Source organism: Manis javanica, chromosome 11 (genome assembly GCF_040802235.1).
Source record: "Manis javanica isolate MJ-LG chromosome 11, MJ_LKY, whole genome shotgun sequence".
Taxonomy (NCBI): domain Eukaryota; kingdom Metazoa; phylum Chordata; class Mammalia; order Pholidota; family Manidae; genus Manis; species Manis javanica.
Genome location: NC_133166.1, coordinates 14,109,020 through 14,125,885, shown reverse-complemented (window position 1 = coordinate 14,125,885; position 16,866 = coordinate 14,109,020). Strand labels below are relative to the sequence as shown.

Below are 16,866 nucleotides of genomic sequence, written 5' to 3'. Positions count from 1 at the left end.
AGAAGAAATGGACAACTTTCTAGAAAAATACAACCTTCTGAGACTGACCCAGGAAGAAACAGAAAACCTGAATAGAACAATTACCAGCAATGAAATTGAATTGGTAATCAAAAAACTACACATGAACAAAACCCCTGGACCAGATGGATTCACAGCTGAGTTTTATCAGACATTTAGAGAAGACATAACACCCATTCTTCTTAAAGTTTTTCAAAACATAGAAAAGGAAGGAATACTTCCAAATTCATTCTATGAAGCCAGCATCACTCTAATACCAAAACCAGGCATAGACCCCACCAAAAAAGAAAATTACAGACCAATATCCCTGATGAACATAGATGCAAAAATACTCAACAAAATATTAGCAAACCAAACCAAAAAATACATCAAGAGGATCAGACACCATGGTCAAGTGAGATTCATCTCAGGGATGCAAAGATGGTACAACATTCAAAAATCCATCAACATTGTCCACCACCTCAATAAAAATAAGGAAAAAAACCACATGATAATCTCCATAGATGCTGAAAAAGCATTTGACAAAATTCAACATGCATTCATGATAAAAACTCTCAACAAAATGGGTATAGAGGGCAAGTACCTCAACATAATAAAGGCCATCTAAGACAATCCTACAGCCAACATCATACTTTACAGCGAGAAGCTGAAAGCTTTTTCTTTAAGATTGGGAACAAGGCAAAGATGCCCACTCTCACCACATTTACTTAATATATTTCTGGAGGTCCTAGTCATGGCAAATAGACAACACAAAGAAATAAAGTCATCCAGATTGGTAAGTAAGAGGTCAGATTGTCACTGTTTGCAGATGACATGATATTATAATAGAAAATCCTAAAGAATTCACTTCAAAACTACTACAACTAATATCTGAATTCAGCAAAGTTGCAGGAGACAAAATTAATACACAGAAATCTGTTGTGTTCCTATACACTAGCGATGAACTGGCAGAAAGAGAAATCAGGAAAACAATTCCATTCACAATTGCATCAAAAAGAATAAAATACCTAGAAATAAACCTAACCAAGGAAGTGGAAGACCTATACCCTGAAAACTACAAGACACTCTTAAGATAAATTAAATAGGACAATTACAAATGGAAACTCATCCCATGCTCTTGGCTAGGAAGAATTAATATTGTCAAAATGGCCACCCTGCCTAAAGCAATCTACAGATTCAATGCAATCCCTATCAAAATACCAACAGCATTTTTCAATGAACTGGAACAAATAGTTCTAAAATTCATATGGAACCACAAAAGACCTCAAAGAGCCAAAGTAATCCTGAGAAGGAAGAATAAAGCAGGGAGAATTATGCTCCCCAACTTCAAGCTCTACTACAAAGCCAAAGTAATCAAGACAATTTGGTACTGGCCCAAGAACAGACCCATAGACCAGTGGAACAGACTAGAGAGCCCTGATATTAACCCAAGCATATATGGTCAATTAACATACAATAAAAGAGCCATGGTTATACAATGGGGAAATGACAGCCTCTTCAACACTAGTCTTGGCAAAACTGTACAGCTACTTGTAAGAGAATGAAGCTGGATTACAGTCTAACTCCATACACAAAACTAGAGTCTAATTCCATATACAAAAGTAGAATCTCAATGGATCAACAGCCTGAATGTAAAACCTTAAAACATAAAATATGAATAGAAAACCTAAGCAAAATTCTCTTGAATGTAAGTATGAGCAGTATTTTTCCTGGACACATTTCCTCAGGCAAGAGAAATAAAATAAAAAATGAACAAATAGTACTACATCAAGCTGGAAAGGTTCCATACAGCAAAGGACACTATCAGCAGAACAAGAAGGCAATCTACTTTAGGGGAGAATACATTCACGAATGATTTATTCAATAAGGGGTTAACATCCAAAATATATAAAGAACTCATATGCCTCAATTCCAAAAAAACCCAAACTGATTAAAAAAATTGGTGGAGGACTTGAACAGATATTTCTCCAAAGAAGAAATACAGATAGCCAACAGGCATATGAAAAAATGCTCCAAACTGCAAATCATCAGAGGAATGTAAGTCCAAACCATAATGAGATATCACCTCACACCAGTTAGGATGGCCAGTATCTAAAAGGCAAGAAATAACAAGTGTTGGCAAGGATGTGGAGATATGGGAACCCTTCTACACTGTTGGTGGAAATGTCAATTGGTACAACTACTGTTGAAAGCAGTCTAGGGGTTTCTCAAAAACCTAAGAATAAGCATCCCATTGTATGCAGCAATTCCACTTCTAGGAATTTACCATAAGAAAACAAAAATCCCTGATTCAAAAAGATACATGCACCTTTATATTTATTGCTACATTATTTACAACAGTGGAGATATGGAAGCAACTGACATGTCTATCAATAGATGAATAGATAAAGAAGAGGTGGTATATAGACAGAATGGAATATTATTAAGCCATAAAAAAGAAAGTCCTCCCATTTACAACAACATGGATGGATCTAGAAGGTATTATGCTTAGTGAAATAAGCCAAGTGGAGAAATACAATTAACATATGATTTAACTTATTTGTGGAATATAAAAACAAAGTAAAACAGAATAAACAAAAAAGCAGTAGACTAGTGGTTACCATAGGAGAGGGTTTGGCATAGGTGGGTGAAAAGGGTGAGGGGGATTAAGGCGCACAAAAATTCTCAAGCTTAATATAAATTGATCATGGGGATAGTAGTACAGCATGGAGAATATAGTCAATGATTCTGTTACATATTTCTATGTTGACAGATAGTAACCACACTAGAGGGAGCAAGGATTTTATAATATGGGTAACTGCTGAACCACTGTGTGGCATATTTGAAACCAACATAAGATAGTATATCAATGATATTTCAACAACAAAAAATATTGTTAAAAAATGTTTTAAAACATAAACCATTTGGGAGAATCAAAGCCACCCTTATCATGAAAGTTAACAATATGTTATAGGAAATGGCATAAGACATATGCTAAGATTTAATGGACGAGAAAGGAATTTAAAATCTTGACATATGGTCAAATCCAAAGCAAAATAATAATAGAACCATCAGACTAAAAATGTTTTTAGACAATTTATGGCTATAATCTAAAGGTTATCTGCTTCAGAATTACAGAAAGAGTTTACTTGAAAAGAAAAGCATTTACAGCTTTCTAGCTTCCTTTTCTAAAATCATCTGATACAATAATTCAGGAATGTAGACATATATTCTATATTTTCAAATGTCCTCCAGGTTATAATAATGCATAACACATTATAGAAATCTATAACCTATTTCAATCTCCTTCATAAAGAAAGACTATAAAGAAACATGCCTGTTAAGACTTGGTCTGGGTAAAGAAAAAAAATCCTTCCAAGAATTTTTAACTGTTAACTCAACCTCAGAGAAGATTTCGGCTGAAATCCATATTATTTGTGTGAACTGAAAAAAGTGCTTAGTTTTAAAGAGATCCCAGAATGAAAATGTCCTCATATGCATGAAAAGAACAAAGGCAAATCCTCTGACTATACATTAAACTCCAGACTTGAATTACTCCCAAACATGAATTCAGTGAAATATTAGATTACAATAAAAAAATAAAATCACAAAACCCAGTGGTCACCATCAGCAAAAGGAGTAGGAAAAAACAAATTTTTGTTGCTACCATTAACTAGTACATATTGAATTTAAAGTAAATGTACTTAAGATTTAAAGGAAAAAATTTCATAAGATATTAATATTAAAATTATGAGGTCATAAGATTTTTCAAAAATGATGAGGCATAATCAAATGTTTAATATGACTTAAGAGATATGAACAATAGAGTAAGAGAATGTATAACCCATTGAAATTTTATTAGGGATAAGTAGTGAATTTATTAGGGATTAGTGATAATGGGGACCAAAGAAAAACCTAGAAAATTATTCATTGAAAATATTCCATATTTCATAAAGACACTACTGAATACAGTAAGACAGGGGATTCCAAGAAGGATAAATAAAATACATCAATATACAAACACATTTTAGAAAAACTTCAGAACTCCAAAGAGAAATAGAAGATTTTTAAAAGTCAGGGCTTCAAGGCAGATCACCTACAGAGGAAGTACACAAATATTGATAGCTAAAAATGTAATAGCAACTGCTACTAGAGGATTACTGAATAAAATCTTCATTGTGCTGAAATAAAATAAATACCAACTTAGAAATCCACATCCAGTCAAGACTACTAAAATAAATAGTAGCAAAATTAAAATAAAATAAAACTTTAAGAATTTACTAAGAACATATTTTTCACTATTTTCACTAAAGGTACTTCTAAGGAATATTCCCTGATAGCAAGAAAAATAATCCTACAGGAACAGAGGACGCAGTAGGTGTGTGTAATGCGGGGCAGGCAGAGGAGGGGAGAAGAATAAAAAGAAATAGAGAACATGACAGACATATAATAAAAACTAAACAATTACTGTGGGTTTAAAATAGTAATAATGTGTAAGTCATTTAATAAAAAATAATAATAAAAACTGGTGATATAAGTTAGCAGAGGAGACAAGTTGTCATGGAAAGATTAAAAGTATTGAACAAGTTTAGGCTTTGATAAAGTAAGTATATTACAATATTAAAGGTAACCACACCACTGATTAATTTTATTACTATTAATTAAATTTAAATAGTCATATAAATTTAATAATTAATAATAATTAAATTCAATAATAATAATTTCTAAACTGGTAGAATATACCCAATAATAATAATAATAAGTTAGAAAACCCAACCAAACCAAAACAAAGAAAAAATATAGAAGCCTGGAGATTAGGAGGAAAAAGGAAAAAAGATAGAATAGCATCAAATAAAATGTGAGAAATTAGTCAAAATATGACATTAATCACAATAAATGTAAGTGCAGCAATCTCATCAGTAAAGAGGCAACTATATTAAAAATGTACTTTGTTTTAATGCAATTCTGGTGTTTAAAAGAGACACAGCTTAAAACATGAGGACACTGAAGTTTGACAAATACTAGGAAAAAATAATCAAAATAAGCTTGATGTAACTGTATTAGTATCAGACAAAACAAGTGCAGTATAAAAGGAGATAATAGATATGTATTGATATGAGTTTAAATTTACTTGACATATAATATAAACTTGAATGACCTAATAATATAATTTCAAAATATATAAATGAAAATTGATTTAAAAACTAAGTGAAATGAAAAATATCTACCATAATATCAGGACAATAAAGCATATCTCAGAACCTGAAAGAGTAATCTTTTTTTTTTAAAGAAATTTGTTTTAAAATAAATAATTAATAAGCTTGCTCTACCAAAATTATATAGAAAGCTACAATCCAAACAGAAGTACATATTTTTTCAAACACACACAGGACATTTGTAAAAATGACCTCTGTTGCCTATTTCTCAATCAAATTATGCAGAATTTTGTTTCTAGAGACATCATGCAGTGTTGCTAATGGCTTTTCACTTTGCTTATCAACTCTATTCCCTTCCTTCACGGCAACTTCCTACAAGGTCCTCTCTTCCATAAAGCTCCTTTCTACTTAAAAATTTTTTGGCCACTTTCTTTCAAACAGCTTCCATCCTGCCTTCATATAAACGATGATGACTATAATGATGATGATGACTAGTATCAAAATCGTTATTATTTTCATTTAAAAATATCATTTTTAAACAGTGGAAGTATGCCAAACATGTATTAAATTTAAACCATGGAGGCATAATATGAATAGAGGTAATATTTGTGACCCAAGAACTCAAAGTTGTGCATATGTGATATTTATTCATTTTGAGGCATTATTCCCGTTACTCATTTTTTAAGAATAGGAAAACAAGGCTCGATGAGATTAAGCTACTTATCCATGTTCACAAAGGGAGAAGGAGCGAGAGCCAGAATTCAAATTCCTTTCTCTTACAGTCCAAAAAGAAAAAGAATAAGGCTTCTTGTGTTCTGCCACTTTAATTTTCCTTCTGCATGTCAGGCAAAATACTACGGGCTTTCAGCAATTGTACCGTGTTTAATGGAACTAAAATTTCAAGTAAAATAAACAGCTGGGAAATAAAAGGGAAAAGGACATTTCAAACAGTTGAAAAAAGTACTACAGAGGATATGATGATGTGGTATGGCTGGATATATTTCCCCAGGAAAACATTAAATGTTCAGTGATTGAATAAATGGTTACAATAAGACTTGTGGCTGAAGAGGTAAGTAATTATAGGGTATGATTTTTATGCTAAGCTAAAAAATCTATTGGATATTTTCAAGTAGGAGAGAAGCAAGGTCTAAATTTACACGGAGGAAACTTCCTCTGTCTACCTACTAACAATTATAACAGAAAGAAAGAAAATTTAACAGTTTTGTGTTTGAATCTGCAGCTAAACAAAATTTTATGTCCCTTTCAATTGGTTCAGTTGTCAGCATCAGTAAATTTCCCAGTGAAAAAATAAATGTTAATAAAACTTGACTTTCTACCTTTCAGTATTACTGAGTGATATTTAAGAAACTTATCATGTTCTAAAATTGAAATGGTTTTTATCGATATGTGTTTGCTTTAGGCATTTCATCATTAGTCAGTGTTCTTGACTTTGAACAGACATGTCTTATTAGTATGACCCATAGCACTTTACGGTCACTTCAAGTGCTACTAAAAATTAATAGAATATTGGTGCCTGCGGCATGGATTTAGTATTCAGAAGAGCAAATGGAAGACGATGGATGACTTTTCTGAGGACAAGGTTTCCCAAAATTTATTCTCTGTTAAATGGGATATTACTAAGTTTTAAATAAATTTGCCAAAGCATATCTCAGTACTTTTAATATGCTTATATTTCTCATATATCAAGGAGGGGATGCCAAAACACATTTGATAAGGGACATGCTTTTCTTCTAAGCAACTTGGGAACCGTGCATGAAGAAAATTATATTGTAACAATGGTAGTAACAGCCACAATTTATTAGGCATCTATCCTGGTACTGGCATTCTGCTAGGAAATTTACTTACATGATTTCATTGAATGTAACCCTTACAATAGCAGTAGATAGTAGACATGTATCTCTATTAAATAGCAAGAAACTGAAGTTCAAAGAGGTTTAGTACATACAGATATTGGCCAAACTGGTATTTGGAAGTTAATATATAAAACTCCTATATCTATGTTCTTGTGACTATGCTTCAGAGAAAAGGAGATGGGACCAAACCCTGGAAATAGATTGACCAAATGAAGGAAGGGGTAACAGCAAGGGACAGGCCTGGAGAATGTCATCAAAAAGAACTGAATGTCTACCTCTGAGACTCAGAACAGTGAGGTCCTATAAGGCACGATGTTTTAATAGGTGGTATATTTCAAAGCACTGAGCCTGGTTATGTGTGGAGATAAACTGAGAAGAGAGAAGGAAAAATAAGACTCTTCAGGACCTGGGAAGTTGAGTGAATAAGGTTGAAGACTAGGAAGGTTCTAGTCTGGAGTCTAGCTACCAGAACTAAAGAAATAAGAGTCCTGCTGACGTTAGTATCTGGAACCATGATGATACTCAATAATGGAGGAGGAATTGTAAAAAGGGTAGTGTTCTCACTTTGAAGACCTGTATTCAAACGCGGATCTGTCCTTCACCAGCTTTAATTAACCATGTTGAAGTTGATAAATCACAAAACGAGAATATCACCATCCTAACTCCTGTGGTTTTTGTTAAGAAAGGGCATAGGATATAAATGCATTGACTGTGAGACCTGATAGCTGACAATGGAAAGAAATTATAGAAGTAGCATTATGTAAATAATTAGATACATTCACATGACTACAGCTGTTGTAAAGCATAATCTACCTGGTAGTTGTATACATTTCCGTATGTACTGGAACTGATAATTTTTGTTTATACAAATACTAAAAATGTGTCTTATATCATTACAGAACATACAGAGTTGTCATTTATTTTTCAGTATTAACAGAGCTGATTTATTATACTTGTGCAGTGGATTTTTATACACTATATTGTCACATTTCTGATTTATGTATTTCCTTGTCACCTTTTGGGTAGATTTTAGAAATGATGCATGTATTGGTAATACATATCCCCATGTTGTCCACTCTATTCTGTTACTATTTTTCAGGCTTTTTTCTTACAGTTTCTATATAGTAAAAAGCACAGGTTTTTAAGCACATAGTTTGATTAGGTTTGACAAATGCATTCACCCTTGTTGACATACTGAACACTTCTATCACCCAAAAACCTTCCTTGTACCCCTTCCCAGGCAGATTCCCGCAGAAGCAATACCAGAACTCTATTTCTTTCACCATAGATGAGTTTTGCCTGTTCAAAAACTATATGTAAATTGATTTACACATTATACACTTGTTTTTCTGTAAAAGTTCTTTCACTTATCATGTTTAGCTGGTCAGACATTTTTCTCTTCTTCCAGCAATGTGTGAGAGTTCTGATTGTTTGGTATCTTTGCCAAAATTTAATGTTTTGGTCTTTTTTAATGTAATTATGTTAAAGTAGTATTTCACTGTGGTTTTAATTTTCATCTACCTAGTAATTAATGATCTTGAATACTTGTGCTTAAAGGTTTTTCATATATCTTCCTTTGGGAGGTATCTTATTCAATAGGCAATCTTATGTTGCCTATTTTTTAAATTGGGATGTTTCCTTTTAAATACTGATTGCTCAGGTTTTTAAGATATTTGTGATATAATTTTTTTTGCCAGATACAGGATTTCTGATTATTCTCTGCTATATAGTTGCATGATGCTTTCTTATACAATCTTCTAATCTCTTCCTTTTAATTTTGGAATGTTAGATCATTTGGATTTAATAATAATTTTTTTACATGGTTGAATTTAAATCTACCATCTTCCTACTATTTTGTATGATTATCTGTTTATCTTCTATTTCTGTGTGTATCTGTTCCTGTTGCCCTTTATTCCCTTTCGGCTTTACTTTGGGCTCATTAAATTTGCTTATGAGTCATTTTGATCTCCTTTGTTTGCTTACTAGCTATAACTGCTTGACTTAGTAATTCCTTTGGGGTTTATTTTACACATCTTCAACACAATATACCTTCAACTAATATGATAATACTTCACATGGGACAAATCAACTTTTCCTCCAACAGTTTTCCCAATTATTCACTCCAGCAAGTCTCCTTTACCCACTTCACCTTATTGTTTTGAATGTCAACGTGAGAGTTCTGAACTTTTAAGGAGGTAAATCATAGTCCAAAGGCAGCAGAAAGGAATAGGAAAGAGCAGGCTCCAGATGCTTTTTTTCTACTTAATTCTTCCACTCTGTCTCAGAATGAATCCATTTCTCACCACTCTGCAAACTGAGTTCAAACAGGCTTCTAACATATCAGTGGTTTCTCAGATTTATTTTGCCTCTACTAATGCTGTTCTAGATGTTGACATTATTTCCTTGATTCCATTTCTCCTTCTATAATCTCTCCCCAGATTGATTTTATGGGAAGGAAGCCTGCAGCTTCTATTCAATTTGACTCTTTGTAGGCACCTCAGACAACTGACTAAGTATATCTGTGTCCTTAGCATTTCCATACAGCCTGGAGGACATCCTCAAAAATACATTGCATGATGGTCATTTGGGCAGCCCCTGACCATCATGAAAGCAAGAAATCCTTACATGAAAAATGAGGCAACTAATTTCAGTGACTCATGGAAGACTTTAATTACAGGTGATGTATATATTTCACAACTAACCCTAATAGATAATTTTATATATACCACCTTATTTCCTTTACTGCTATTTTGCTTCAACTGAAGACAAGCAATGAGAAGCAGGGAAACCAGAACCTGGATCTCTAGCCTCCTGGTCCTGTGTTCATCTATCTTACTGGAAGGCACAGGACTTAGCTCTCTATATTTTGGTCATAATTTCATAATTTCAGTATTACTCTATCAAATGAGAGAATTTATTTTGTCATAGAGCTCCCAAATACAAATATTTTCCAGATATCAGCTGACCAGTTCTCTAGAAACCAAATCCACAGCCAATGTGTATAACTGATTTTATTTTATATCATCTTTTAAAATGCATAAGAGCAAGCAAGGAATCTTCTAAAAACAAAGGCTAAACTGAGGCTGTCTTCACTACTTTGCCCCATTTATCATAATGACAGTTAATAAGATATATTAAGGGGGAGGATAATGGATTGAAAACAAGTCTGCAAACCATAACTTTCATGCTAATAAATTAAGGGGCCCTAACTGTCAAGCTATGAAACCCAATTGAAGGTGGTAGCCCTGAAACAAACCAAAAATCACAACTACTCTTAGAAACCATTAAAACTGATGTGGCAATAAATCTGTCCCATAAAAACCAGGAAGTCGGTTAATACTATATTCAAAAGGCCAAGTTTGTGGAAGTGACTGCTAAAGAGATTTAATATAAATACCTGTAGAAAAAGTAACATATTTTCCTATTAATGCCAGAAAGAATAAGCAAACTGAGTCAGCCTTGACTCATGAATGAATCAACATGAATGAATAGGGTTTTATCTATATAACTGATATCGGGGTAGGCTTTACCTGAAGAGCTTATAATTCAATAGAAATGAAAGAGGCAGAATTTCTTTGATGAGCCCAGACACTGCTGTTTCTGTGTTTGAGGGGTGGGGTGTTCCTGGAGGTGACATGGGAACGGAGTAGGAGATACGACTGGACTAGAATGTCAGACTGGGCTATTTCTTTGGAAGTCAGAGGTAGCTCAGGTAAGATCAAATACAAAGATTTGTATTCTATATATTTGTGGTACACTGTATAGAAAATAAAATGTGCATAAAAAATATATTTTATGTATATTGTATATATTTACATATATATACATATTTACATATAAATATAAATTTATATATAGCATATATATTTATGTTTTTATATATGTATTATAATTTATATTAATATATGTAATTTATAAGCTACATATATACAAAATATATCAGGAGTGAATAAGGTAAAATCCACAATATCTAGCATCCTAGAAGATAATTATTAGGTATGCAAAAAAGCAGTTATGTACAACGCAAATATCAATCAAAATCCACTAAGAACCAGCACTGATGTTAGAAAATGTAGATAAGAACATTAAAACAGTAATTTAAGACTATATTAAATATGCTCTTTTTAAGGTGGAAAGATGTAATATGTAGAGACATGAAATAAATAAAAGCTAGAGATGACAACATAGTGCTTGAGGAGTGCTTGAGACCCACTGGTCTGCTAAAATTCTCACATACTTTTATACATGCTATCTACCTTTTTTCACTAGATCCCTTAGGATTTTTGAAATAGTGTTTTAGGTTGTTGCTTGGTTTGTTTTATCCTCTAATCATTGCTACATCTGGGTTATTTCTGTATCTATTTCTGTTGACAGTTTCCTTTCATGACTGTGGGCCACATTTTACCACATTTTATCACTTTTTTATGTATTATGGTTCTTAATTGAGTGCTGGATATTTTATAACAACTCAGTAGAAACTGAAGTAAATGATTCCTATCCTCAGAAAGTACTATTTCTTTTCTTCTGACAGTTTGCTAGAAGAGGGTTGAGTTGACATATGACAAGTTGAACTGCTGGGGACTTGTTGCAGATTTAATTTGATTCAGTTTCAAAAGAGGGACCAAAAATTTCTTTGCAGCAGAGCCAGGGATCTTAGCATTGTCAAGATTTTTGAGATCTGTATTCATTTCAGACACCAGCTACCTATTCTCTAGCCTGTGGGAGTTATCTCCCTGCTTTACAGCTAGGATACCATTTTTTGGAGTCCTTTCTCTCTCTTTGTAGTCCTACCTTCAAAGTTTTCTGTTTTATTCCTTTCCCTGCTGCTTCCCTGATTTCTGTGGACACTGGGATGAATTTGCAGGACTTCCCCTCAGCTCTTCTTCCCTGCTGCAAGTCACCAGGAATTGAAAGTCTGAAGAACCTGGTGGGGATAGAGGGGCAGCATTTCCCAGCGAGCCTCCCCCTTGCACACTCTCTTAGCTGGAAGTCTTGAGTACATAGAGACTTGTTTTCAACTTTCCTGTTACTTCCCCACCTTTCGTAACTGAAATATTGAGTGAATTTTGTCTTGTTCTCCTTTCTTCCATGGCTTCCTAGATATTATCCCCAGAACTTGGTAAACACAGTTGAAAACAATGTCAGTAGAGAGTAATCCAGTCTTTTTCCATTTGTGCCGTTTGGATGCTAACCTGTCATGCCTGTACATAAAAAGCAACTAAAACTTTTCACAGTATAGGTTAGAGTCTCCTTATCCTTATCTTTGGCAGATTTTTCCTCCTCGTTCCACTTTAGCCATGGACTTCTTACCTTTTATTCAGGACTTGTCCCTTCTTGGATATTAGTTCATTAGTTCATCCAGGTTTTTTTCTGTCATGACATGAACAAAAAAACAAAAGTATAATTTTGCAGGTTACCCAAATTACTTTGGTTGTTAGTTAAATAATTGTATCTTGTAATCTTTTGTATTCAAACAGAAGTAAAGTGATGTTTTAAAAATGATCTGTTCACCATATGCCAAGTACCTGTACATTTAATCTTCACAAGCTTCTGTTAATGCAGATATTATTATTTACATCTTTCTGCAGGCATAGAAAGTGGGGTTAACATGACTTAAATGGCTTGTTCAATTTTGCAAAGCTAAAAGCTTTGAATCTCCCACATGAAACTATGCTGAAGGCCAAGAATTTTATAGTAAATTATAAAATTTATATCTCAATAAGAATCTGTATATAAGATAAAGATTAAAGGAGGCTTTTGTGGAGATAGCATTTAAACTGTACCTCTGAAGAGACATTTATCACTCTCAATAAAATATTTCATTAATTTTAAGCTTCAGGCAACACATTATGAAAAAAATGTATATTTGACAGTATGTTAATAGGTGCCACATGTGAAGTTTTGTGCTATGCACCAGATACTGCATTAGGTTCCTTAAACAGGTCTCTCTTCATTCTCAGGAAACCCTTTCAAATAGAAATTCCCATTAAGCAATAAGCCAGCAACAAGCCCCTACAACCCTGCCTCAGTCACAGAACCACCAAAGGCAAAGAGCTGGAAAGTGATTCCATGTCTGTCTGATTATAAATCTGGTCCTTATTCCAAGAGTCTAAAATGGATTTGGCAAATCCAAGAGACAAACCTATGTAAGATAGGGCAGAGATCCATAATCCTGCATCTCATTCAAATTCCTCTGATTCTGTGACTGGGCCTTTATAGTTACTTCATGACTGTTAGCCCAGCTGGAGGAATGGTTTTTACTTTCTGACAGGATATTAAGTTGTAATGTATGTTTCAGCAGAAAGAACATTATACCCAGGTTTGAAGGCATGCTACCTATAAGCAATGAAGCCTTAACCTCTCTAAAGTCTCAGTTGCTAATGTAAGCTAGATTTAATAATAGCACCTCCATCATAGGGTGGGTATAAAGAATCAATGAGATAACAATTATGAGTGCTTAACAGAGCACCTGACTATTCAAAGTTAGCAAGTGCTGAAATAGCATTCCAAATCTAGGCAGTCTGACACCGATGCCATACTTTTATAATGTTGGAGAATTCTAGAGGTAAACCATGGAGAAATATTCAGATGCTTAGGTACTTGGGAGTTGGAGAATTTTATCAATCTCTCTGGGGGAACATAGTCTTTAATAATTCAAGTTATAGAGCTAGCACATTTTACATACAAGAATTTAAATATAGACCTACTTGAAAATAAATTTTATATATATATATATATTGATAGTGAGAAAAAAGTTTATGGAAGGCATGGTTTTGTGATGGCCAATAAGAAACACAGCTTCTTCATGAAGAGAATAAGGAAACTGGATCAGATGGGCAACACTGTAGACCTTGCTGTAAAATACTTGAGTAAAAAGGGAAAATGAACTGATCAATTCTTGCAACCTTGTGAGATTTTGACTTTCGGTAATTTTTTTAAATAAATAAAGGCATTGTGGACACTTGAATCTCACTTTTAGGAGAATGAACTAGCCATAAATTTGACTTTAAAAAGTTGTTTTATATATGGTAGAGTCAAAGTTAAACTATCAGAGTCAAACTTTCCTAGATTTCAATCCCCAGCTCTAACGCACTACCCACCTGACGTTGGGCACATGAGTTCATATCTCTAAGCATCGGTTTCCTTCTTTGTAGAAAGGAGATAAGGGCAATGACAACACCTAGGTAAATAACATAGTGACAGGCTAAAGGCAATAATCCATATGAAATGTGAAATATGAGAATATCCACTGTAAATGCTTAATAAATTTTATTTCTTAAGTAATGGATTACCATCTATAAACTGAGATGAGACAATGAATCTGGGAAGTGTGTGTGCGTGAGATCTGTGTGAAAATTTATTTAAAAGCTAGGTTTTTAACATTAAACATATATTACAAGAAATGTTTCTAAACACTTTTGCATAAATGGGCCAACTTAATATTAAATGATTAAGTAATTTAATTTACATAGTAGTTTTCAAATGAATGAAATATTTCTTAATTTAGCACTGTCCTCCCTATATGTATGTAAACATAACCATACTTAAACCCAAATTTTTACCAGTAGTTACTCATCAAATATGGTTATTATTATAAACATATATCTTGCTCACAGAACTTATCTAAAATAATATTTATATTCTTATTTGTTCAAGTTTCCCTGGCTTTAAAAGTACACAGTGAATGTGTAAGAGTTGAGATCAATCATCCTGAATTCTAACTTGGGAGCTACAGAAAAACCAAATTCTGAGAAAGACAGCCAATTAACAGTTTTATATTTCCATGGCCTTAAAGAATTACCTCACAGAAATCAAACTTATACTGTAAGTTAACTCAAAAAATGTAAAGTAATATAATTATAAAAAGATCAGCAGTGAATAACATTTGCAAGTTCTTATTCAATATTAACTTTCATTTTTAAGTGTAAGTTTCACTTTAAGTGTGTGTTTAGACTTCCTGTCATTGACAGAAAGGAAATTTCAAGGACTATAGAAAGTATAGACTTGAAAAAGTTATCTCACCATGTAGGCTGACTGTTTGCCCTATTCTATCATGTGTGCTCATGGATTGAATTTTATTGTTGATTTTCCAGAAACAGTAAACTACAAGAATAGTTAGCAAATGTTATAAGCAAATGTCTTCCTAGGAAAATAGGTTTGGGAGTCAAAGAAACAGAAATTCAGACAAATTATATATATAAATTCTATATGTGAAAAAGGTTATATATATAATTTTCAGCCCTTGGTGACAAGAATTTTTAAAACTGAGAAATTAAATAAAAAGTTTCAATCTAATCTTGCCAGATGTCATCTTTTAAAACAGAGAGCTTTTTTTTTCATCTGAAAGTTTCCTCTTTTAGCTGCTTGATGACAACAAACTCAAGCATACTTTTACCTAGAAGGAAAAACTTGAGACTTATTGATTTTGCATGATTGTATGTAAAGACCTGAATGCCTTGGGTCTCATTTGTTATTTACTCTATCCTGCGTGTTCATGGATTGAATTTTATTTATGCCCAATAGCAAATATGTATTAGGTACCTAATTTATGTCTTCCATGAAGAATTATAATATGCTAACGTTTTGAAAGCTTACCTAGGACGGAATCTTCATTTACAATCTTCATTCTGTAATCATTCACTGATCATAATATTGTTCCAAGAGCTGAAAAAGAAACAACATATTTTAGATTCGGGAAGCACTCCAACACTTCAATACATTTTACAAATGGGAATCCTGAAACCCAGAGAAAATGCACATCTTATCTCAGGTTATACAGCAATTGAGTGTCAGAGCCAGATCTGAAGGCTGGACTGACTTGTTTTCTACTGTATCTTTGGAACATATAGTAAGATATATAATCGGAGAAACATAATTAGAAGCTTTAGAAGTTTTCAAATTATCTCAAATGGACTGCAAACTGGTGTTCAAGGAATAACACATTTCATTTCAGAATGTGTATAAATACAGGGTGTATTCTCAAGTTCTCTCAGTTTTCACTACTCCCAGTTGACCCGTACATGAACCACTTTACCTAACTGGGGTTATTTCCCAAAGTTATTGGAAATACTTAAGATGAAAAAATTTTAAAGTTTTTCTTTTTGTTTTTAAGAAACAAAGTGATCTAGTCAAGGCATTTTGGGGAGCTATCCCAAAAGCCCACATTTTTAGCTTTTATAATTTTATCCATTTTAGAGACACATCCAAGCCTATTTGATTCTTCCGGTTGGATGAGATAATTTCAATTACTGAATTCCCATATAACTTTTGGTTTTAAAGATTAAAGAAGAAGGTAATATATGTCAAAAGAGTTTAAACTATAAGGTAGACGTTATTAGGTATTTTCATTATAATTATCCTCTGCTGAGTCTCCTTCTGAGGCACTAATTCTAATTTTCCAAGTAGTATTATTTATTACTCTTTCATTGTTTTCATCCCTGCTCACCTCATCACCATAAGATAGCAAAATCTGTGAGAACGATACTTAAGCATTATTTTTGTATTTATCGTACTGGACTTTATTTCTCACACATAATAAGGAATCAGATGATATTAAACATCAATTGAATATGGTTTTGTTGAGTGCACAATCTAAGGTCATTTCTAAACACAAAAAGAAAAGAAAAAAATTGAAGTAGAAGATGTTATATAAACTATATATGAATAATCAGTTATTGCATTTTTCAAAAAACTATCTCAGGTCACTGTTTCAGTAAACAAAAAAAACTGAGGATATTTTTGGAGATGGCACTGGTTCTATAGTTAGAAAATCGGTTTCTCGTCTTTTTTTAGTTATACTTAACTTCACTTAGTACAATATTGTCTCGACTTTGTTAATG

At 33.0% G+C, this 16,866-nt stretch overlaps 1 long non-coding RNA gene across 1 annotated transcript in view; it reads right to left on the bottom strand.

Annotated features, from left to right (window-relative positions):
• LOC108397146 (uncharacterized) overlaps positions 1–16,866 on the bottom strand; it is a 94,659-nt gene that overhangs the window by 36,876 nt on the left and 40,917 nt on the right. The window contains exons 3-4 of the long non-coding RNA XR_012122527.1: positions 15,623–15,691; positions 12,338–12,397 (exon numbers count right to left, since the gene is read on the bottom strand). This is a non-coding gene — a long non-coding RNA (uncharacterized lncRNA). The remainder of the gene's footprint in view (positions 1–12,337; positions 12,398–15,622; positions 15,692–16,866) is intronic.